This window comes from Furipterus horrens, unplaced genomic scaffold, assembly GCF_987537825.1.
Source record: "Furipterus horrens unplaced genomic scaffold, mFurHor1.1.pri manual_scaffold_2, whole genome shotgun sequence".
Classification (NCBI taxonomy): domain Eukaryota; kingdom Metazoa; phylum Chordata; class Mammalia; order Chiroptera; family Furipteridae; genus Furipterus; species Furipterus horrens.
The window spans coordinates 7,870,077-7,878,806 of record NW_028327172.1 but is presented as its reverse complement, the minus strand read 5'-3'; the positions used below and the strand labels follow the sequence as shown (position 1 = coordinate 7,878,806).

The 8,730-nt window shown below is 55.7% G+C and overlaps 1 long non-coding RNA gene across 1 annotated transcript; it reads right to left on the bottom strand.

Annotated features, from left to right (window-relative positions):
• Positions 1–3,793: 3,793 nt before the first annotated feature.
• On the bottom strand, positions 3,794–4,669 carry LOC150017673 (uncharacterized). The gene is made up of 2 exons (XR_016509169.1): positions 4,577–4,669; positions 3,794–4,063 (listed from the first exon to the last, which is right to left on the bottom strand). It is a non-coding gene; the product is annotated as an uncharacterized LOC150017673 (long non-coding RNA).
• Positions 4,670–8,730: the final 4,061 nt, after the last annotated feature.

Sequence of the window (8,730 nt, the reverse complement as noted above, 5' to 3'; positions counted from 1 at the left end):
AGTCACCTTCCGGGGATCCCCATACTCAGGGTCCCAGGGCAACAGAGGGAGTATCCAGGTACAGGCAGCCCTGGTCCTCAAACCCTCAGGTGTGGGTATAGGCTGAGGGTCCCCCCACCTCCTCTGGCCCCAAGTGCCCACCCATTCCTCCCCCTCCTCCCCTCTGTGTCCGCAGGCCTCCTCCCTCCTGCCCAGTGGTGAGTGGTGTGTGACTGCTCAGGGGACTTGAGAGGCAGCTGGGAAGTGACATAACACACCTTAATTACCCTTTTTTCTTCTAGATTCCAGCACCTGAATCTAGCCAGCAGAGCCTGGGCATGGGTGTGGAGGGTGGGGGAGACCCAGCTCCTCCCAGCTGGAAGCCCCCCCCCCCGCCCCCATCAGCAGAGGCATTAAAATGATGTCCCAGACAAGGGCTCTCACCCCAGCCCCCGCTTCTAGCTGCCCTGGGGGTGGATCCAGGACACTAGGATCAGCAGGGACCCTTCTTGCTGCAGCTGGCATCTAGGGCTGCAAGTCACGGTGGAACTGAATGCCTCTTGCCCACCCCCTGCCCTTTTTAGTGATGGGGAAGCCTGGGAGGGAGGGAGGGAGGGAGAAAGCGGCCAGAGTGCTAGAGGCACAGGCTCTGACCATCAGACAGCCGTGGGTTCCAGCTTCCGCTCGGCCAGCTGCCAACCCTGTGACATTGGGCAAGTCAGCAAACCTCTCTAGGTGTGTTTTCTCATCTGAAAGATGAGGACAATCATAGGATCTCGCAAGTAAGGTCCTTCGTGAAATTTAAATAAGACGATACGTGTAAGGTATGCAGCACCCAGCAAGCGTCCAACGGGCTCGGCCATGATTTATATCAAAGTTGCTTGACATGTGGAGGGAAGGCTCAGGCCTCTGGACCCACACTCGTCCTTCATCAGTGACTCTTTATGCCTCTGCTGCAGGTGAGGATACTGAGGCAGAGAGAGGTTAATTACCAGGCCCAAGGTCAGCTGACTAGTTGACTACAACACTGGGATTGGAGCCTAGGCCTGCAGGCGCCAGAGCTCATAGCAGCTATGCCCTTCCCTGAATTGCTTTGCAGAGGGGCCTCCTCTTCCAAGTCTGTCTCAAGGCCCAACTCCTCCAGGAAGCCTTCCTGGCTGGCTCCAGGGCAGGCGCCTTCCCGTTCCACCATGACCCCCAAGGCTTCAGGAGGAGTTCTAGAAGGAAAGGGCTTGTGTTTTGCCTTTGAAGTTATAGGGACGAGTCGGTATGAAGTCATTTCTCTTCGAGATACATAGACAAAGGGGGAGCCAGCAGGCGGGAACAGAGAAGTGCATTGGTGTAGAGGGCGGACCTGGAGGGAGAGATCAGCTGAGGGAAAGTGCTCCTGGCCCACTCAGCACCCCAGAGATGGGCGGGGTGACAGTGGCTTCACCTGGGAGCTGGGAGGTCGGATGTTCTGGTCAGGAATTGGGGGGGGGGGACCCAGGGTATGTCAAGCCTGGGACAGATACCCCATTTTTTTTTGTCTGTGAGCCTCCTCAGTTCTTCATCAGAAGAATGGAGTAGTAAATGCCAGCCTCCTAGTGGTGGGGAGAGAATGAAGTGAGAAAACCAACTGTGTGCCCCGCCCTGCGCACTGCCCCCTGCCCTGAACACTGCACCCCACCCTGCAGGGTGCGCCCCACCCTGAACAGTGAGCCCCACCCTGCGCAGTGCACCCCGCCCTAACACTGTGCCCCACCCAGAACAGTGTGCCCCAACCCCCCACCCCCGTCCTGTGCAGTGTACCCCATACTGTGCAGTGTGCCCCGCCCTGTGCCCCTCCAGGTGGTTGGGACCTCCAGCTCCGTGGCAAAGCTGAGCAGAGTCTGAATCTCCCATTTCACCTGAGGCAGCCACTCAGGTGTGGCTCCTCTGTGTAGGGCGCTTCCCAGGGACAGCTCCAGCACACACGCACATACACGCACACACACGCACACACTCACAGACACACAGACCCTGCTTCTTGACCGCACTGGAGCCTCTAGGAATGATCCGTCAGGGCCACCTGAGGGAAGTGGCCTGGGGCAGCACCCCCTCCACTGCTCTGATCCTGGTGTCCCCACATCACCAACGTCCAGCTGTCTTCAGGACTCCCGTAGCACTTATCTCATTGAAAACTCCCATCAGCCCACGTCACAACTGAGGAAACCAGGACACAGAGTAGGGTTAAGGAATGTTCCAGAAGGACAGAACTTGGAGTCAGACGCGGGCACTCTGGCCCCAGAGTCCATGTTGGAAACCACTACACTCTTCTGCCTTCCCCAACGAGAGGAGACCTTCGTCCTGCTGGGCCGGAGTAATTGTACAGGTTTACGGGGTGAACTTGGGAGCCTTCCTGAGGTGGCACCTGAGAAGCTCAGTTCTTCGCTAGAAGCTCCCCTCCCTGAGCCGGCTCGTTGAATTCGGGCTTCTCTCTTGCAATAGAACAGCAGCAGCACCTAGCAGCTGTAGCCATTCACGCACCACGCGCCCATCCTAAACCCTGGCGTGTGTTACCTGATCTAACCCTCGTGACAACCCCAGGAGAGCGATGCTGAGCTCCTTAGCTGCCCAGGTGAGGAAGCTGAGCCTCAGGTTAAATCACCAGGTGAATCCCGGAGCCCACGGTGGGGCTGGGGTCAAGCCCAGGCAGTCAGTCTCCAGTCACCCCAAATCCTCCTAACCTCAGCTTCCTGCCATACCTGGTGCAGATCACCACAGTCAGCTGCCAGGAGAGGGCTTCCTCCAGCAGCCAGGAGAGGTGGGGGGATGGCTGAGGCACCCCGCCCAGCACCTGCACAAGGGAGAAGGGTGGGCTTGGCCCTAGTGGCAGCCCTGGGTAGTCCTGGCAGACCCCCCGCTGGCCCTCCCCCAGTGTTTGCTCTGCAAGCCGGGCTTGGCCAGCAAGCTCCGGGAGCCCCATGAGCCGCTCCTGAAGGCAAACGAAAGGCTCAGGGACGGAACAACACGGAGGGGGAAATGTTCTCCCAGCTGCCTCCCTCTCTGGGCACTACTCCCACCCCGGTTGCCGTAAGTGGTGTGACTGTGCAGAGCAGTGACCGCTTTCTCAGTTACACAAGGGGCTTGTCCTGGAAAGAGCTCCATTACATCCTTAGCCAAGGGCTGCATTCCCCGCCCTTTCCACTTCAGCCACGGGAAGGGGGCATTTGTCCAGTGCTCTCATAGAGCATCGAGCACTAGAGGGTCTTCATTAAATGGCAAATCATCATCATAATAATTATAATTGTAATTGTTATTATTTCATCATGGTAGAAAGACCACACAACCCTATGTATTGGAAAAGGGCTTAAAAGGACCCACCCAGGGATGCCAAGGTGGTCCGTTCAAGTTTCTCTCATGGACTCGCTCCTCAAGCAGCGAGTGGCCCAGTGGGCACATGGATCTCAGGCTGGGAGGTGAGGCCCAGAATCATGGCATTTAGACTTGTCTGGGTAGGGGGCCTGGCACGGGGAACCAAGCTCTCTCCGGATATTGCACATTAGCTCCAACAAAGCTCATTTCTAAGCCTCCTACTGAAACTGCAGGGAAGGAAGATTCTGGAACGCGTCCAGTGAACGAGGGATGATACCTGGAAGGTAATTGTAGTGGGTCTGTTGTTATCACGTATGAGGTATAAATACCCCTGGGGTTTTTGCTTTTCAATTTTGTTTGTGGGTTTATTTCAGTGGCAGAACAATTGAAGGCTAAGGGCTCTTGAGGTTCACTTCTGACCTGTGTGTTGTTTAGGATTATGTTCAGCTGAAGAAGATAGAAAAACCCAAAGAAATGGTGTGTTAAACAATACAGAAGCTTGTTTTTCTTCCAAGTAAGCACCATTGGGAGGTACCTAGTCCAGGACTGATCTGGTAGCCCCGTAAACATCAGAACCCAGATCACTTCCTTCCTTCTTGTCGCTCCGTCACCCTTAACATGTGGCTTCTGCCTTGTGATCCAAGATGGCTGCTCCAGCTCCAGCGATCACTGGCACGTTCCAGCCAGCCTTTGAATGATGCTTCTTCTTACGTCCCAGTAGCAGACTTATTAACATGGCCATAGCTAGCTGTAACAGAGGCCAGGAAATGCAGCTTTCATTTCAAGTGTTTTCATGCCCAGCTAAAAATCAGGGTTCCTATGGCAAAGAAGGCAGGAAGAACAGGTATTGGGGAACAGCTAGCAGTCTCTGGCATTCCATAATGTTCTTCCATTCCACTGGGGAAGGGTGGCCATGTGCTTTCTGGCTCGATGCCCCAGGCAGCCTGGGGTTGCCCTTGACTTGTTCTTGTGTGTCTCTCTTAACTCCCCTTCACAAAACCAGAACCACCCGGGGGAGAAACAGTCTCGGGTGTCTCCTAGTGCGAGCAAGATGTGGACCCCAGAACAAAGCCCTTACCCTGGCATTCAAGGCCTTTGGTCATTGGGTTTCTCACCTGTCATCACCCCATGCAGCTTTTGCTCAGCCACCTGAGCCACCTGCCTGCTCCATTTCTTGCGTCGCCAGATTGTCCCCTCTGCCTGAATGTCCCTCCCGAACCTCCTCTGCCAGGGAGACCCCTGTTCACCCTCGAAGACTCACCACAGAAATGGTGCCTTATCAGAGCAGTCTCACTGGGCCCCTCTGGGGAGAATCAGAATCCTTCTCTCCTGCCCTCCCTTGGGCTTCCGGAGCCTTCCGTCATCCCTCTATTTATAGCCTGTTCAAGTCAGGTGCCCCTGGACACGTTGCTGGGAGGCAGAGAAGGGCCCCAGGCTGGGAGAACAGGTTCTGTAACCTGCCTGGGGAAGGGCTGGGATTTTCCAGGATGACTCCTCAGGCCCATGCCTCCCTCACTCAGCTGTCTCCTGGGGCGACAGAGTCCCCACACCTGCAGCAGCCCTCTGCTGCACATTTCTCCTTGGCTTGGCCACGTGTCCACCTGAACCCAGAGCCAGCCCTGGGCCTGACCCTGCCTCCAGCATCGCATGCTGACTAGAGTAACGGCATAGGGCTAGTCAGTCTCCACACTGGGGAGAGGACCCAGTACACTCAGGCCTCCTCTGGGGGAGGGTCCTGCCCGGAAGAGCCTGCTTGGGTAGAGGGCAAGAGCTGGCTGTCACTCTGGGGAACTAAGGAGGCTCTCTTGTCTGACACTCAGTTTCCCTCCCGCTTCCCTGGCAAGTCCAGACCACCTCCTGGATCCTTCAGCCTCTTTGTTCAACCCCCTCCTCAAATCACAGCCTTCCCACTCCCTTCTCCTGCTCCCAACTCTACCGTCGGCACAGACCCCATTCCTCCCATACGTTGCCAAATTTGGAGCCAGAGTGATGCGGGGGTCCTGAGCCCCATCCACAGCCCCTCTGCCTCCACCCTCACTTCAACACCCACTTTCTGGTAAAGGTGGCAACACCAATGCCAACGACATCCACCAGCTGTCAGCTGAGTGCCTCCCTTGTCTGGGCCCGACTGCCTGGACCAAGCCCTTGACCCTTGAGCAACAGAAGGGACACTGAGGAAGGCTCAACCCTTTTGTCACCACCGAGGCTCACAGGCCCAGCTGACCATGACCTTCCTGTGGGTTGTGGGCCGTCTGACAGGCTGAGTCTAGTGTACCCACCCTGAGCCTCACCTGCATAGGACTGGGCTCTGGCATTTAGAATCAGAAAGAGCTGGCTGTGTGACCTTGGGCAAGTTTCTAACCCTCTCTGAACCTCTGATCTTTCTAGCTGACTCCAGTCTGACATATGGGACTCACAAGGGACTTGAGGAAGCAGTCTGTGGGTTTGAGACCCTTCTTTCACCTCCATCACCCTTAGAAAGTGAGGGCAAGAGGCTGCTCCATGGGGGCAGGTTAGCAGGGGGAGGGAGGACCAGTGTGACTTCCAACTTTGCCCCAGAAGCTGGCTCCCAGCCCCTGCCAGCTCAGAGACCACTCAAGGGAGACAGCCCTGGCCCTGGATGAAGGTGCTGGTGCCAAGAAGAAACAGTCTAGAGCGCCTCTTAGTGGACAACAAGGAAATGTCTGACCCTGAGAATCTGAGGGGCCACACTCATAAACCCGTATGTGTTGTGACACCCCAGCTTTTAAGAGACACCCACAAATACACAGACACAGCCAGGCAGAGACTGGGACTGTGTGGCCACAGAACCCTGAAGAGGCTGTCTCTCTCACACACACACACACATACACACACACACACACAGGTGACAGGGAAGGAGCAGGTCCACAGGACACCGTCGGGCCCTGGGGAGTGGGCTGAGAGCTAGGGAAGAGTCTGGATCAGTGGAAAATCCTGGGAGTTCTGTGCAGATGGCACTATGGTCCCTCACCTGCCCAGGCCCCAACCCCAGGTGTCCACATGTGCGGGGCAGCAAGGACTCAGGCCTGAGGCTGGTAAGTGGATCCATGTAGGAGGGATGGGATGGCCCTCATCCCCCACCTCCCACTGGCCCACCCCTGCAGAAAGGGGTTTTTACCTTCTCCCTCGGTGCTCCTCCCCCATCTCTTTCCATTCTCACCTTTCACTGTTCCCTCAGCTCACCCCTCCCCTCCCCTCCCCTCCCCCACCTCCCCTGGGGGCCATCAGCCCAGAGCCCCATCCCATGTGCCCTGCCCTTGCCTTCAACCCAGTCCTTGACAAACACCAGCTCAGCATCCAAGGCCCAGTGCAATGCTTCTTTTCTGAGACACTTTCCTGCCCCCCCAACCCCCGCCCCACAGCAGAATTGTCGTCTGCCCCCCCCCCCCCCCCGGTGCCCAGGGCCCTTGCCCAGATCTGTGCCATAGCCCCCAAGCCCTCCTATTGTCATGCTCTGTAAATGCACCCGCATCCCTGACTCTGCTGAGAGGGCTGCGCTTTTTTGCTGTCTTGTTCCAAGGGCAACGGGAGGCCATGCAGCGGTTTTCATGGAGCAGTGTGAGGATCGGATTTATGAGTTAGAAAGGTCACTGGGGCAGCTGTGAGGCGGAGAGTGGCCAGGACGGGGGCGTGAGCCTGGGGCTCCGAAGGTGGAGGCCCAGGTGGGGAAGCGGACAGGTTCCAGAGATATTCAGGGTGTAGCCTCTCCCCAACCAGTGGTCCCCAAGTGGCCGTGCCCCAGATCCCCAGTGGAGATTTTTTAAAATAGATTCCTAGGTCCTGTTCTAGACAAAACCTAAATAGGATCTCAGGGGTCAGGGCCAGAATCTGTATTTTTTTTTATAGTGCTAAAAAACCATCTCACATAAAACGTATCATCCTAAACATCCACATTGTTGTGAAACAGAACTCCGGAATCCTTTTCATCTTGCAAATCAGAGAAGCTCAACACCCATTAAACAACACCAGTCCCCGAGGCTCCTGGCAACCCCATTCTACTCTGTCACTCTGTGAATTTGACCACCTCAGACCCCTCAAGTCAGTGGAGCCAGGCAGTAGTTGTCTTTTTGGGGTTAGAATCTGCATTTTTCAGATTCCCCGGGTAGTTCTGACGCAGCTGGTATGTGGCGGGGAGTTTGGAAGCCTTTGTGCATGTTACCCAAGCTGAAAGGTGCCCCCCTCTGACCTTGAGGGGTGTTTCTTTTGACCTCTGGGGGGAATTGGCTTCCACAGGCCCTTTTGTAGTCTATGGAAGTCAGATCAAGTAACACTCCAAATTATTATTCATTATTTTCATGACGTATGTTTATATAGTGTTTTGAATCCTGGCTACTCCAAGCCTGGTCCTGAACTAGCAGCTTTGAATGCCCAAGAGCTGGCGGGTAATGCAGATTCTTGGGCCCTGCCCGGCTGTGGAGTCAGAATCAGCATTTTAACAAGCTCCTCGGGGAGCTGAGTTTGGGAAGCACAGCTTTAGGGTTTACAGCGGAGGTCTGGTGGGAGCTCGGGGAGGTGGCCCAGGCTGAAGTGGGCTTGGCTTTTTTTCTCCCATTCCACTGCCATGGTCACCTTTGAATAAAGCTGTCCCCACACACCATCAAAGGTCATTTGTTCTGGGACAGCCCCTGGGGGCTTAGGCCCTAGACCTTTCTCACATGCCTCATGGTCCACTCTACGAAGCCCCAGGGCGTGGACCCCTGCAGGGGAAACCCCCAGCTCCCCCACAGCCGAGCTGTGGGAAGATGGCCCTGCTCTTGGCCTCGCTGTTCCATGGTCTGGTCTGACACAGCCGCTTCCAGCAGGGCCCCAGCTCTTGTGACATCCCAGCACTGCCATCGTGTCCTCAGCAACTCTGAGATGTCATGGTCATAATGATGTCTTACCAAGTACTTATTAAGCATCAGGCACTGGGAAGGGGGTTCAGCCTTCCCAGAACCCCGTGAGGATGCCACAGGAGTGCTTCTCATTTGGTAGACAGGGAAACTGGGGCTGAGAAAGTGAAGTGACTTGTGAGAGGTCCTGTAACTAATGGGTGCTGGACTGGGATTTGAACTTGAGTCTGTCTGTTGGGTCTGAGTGCTTACCTGGATACTTACGTTCTTGCTGTCTTTTCACAGATGAGGACACTGAAATTTAGCTTTGTGACATTGCCCAAGGTCCTCTGGCTGCTAAGTGCTGGACCTAGGACTTGAACGCAGGACTGTGTACCCACAGACTCTGAATTCTTAACTTTCTTAACTGAAGGGCCTGCTTTCTTAACCCCATTTTACAGATGTGGGAGCTGAGGTTCAGTAGCTGAGCAAGTCAACCTGAGCAGGTAAGAATCTCTGGGTGCTGGTTGGTCCACCCCATTTCCAGCCACCTGTGCTCCCCTTGGGCTTTGTAGCCCCGTCC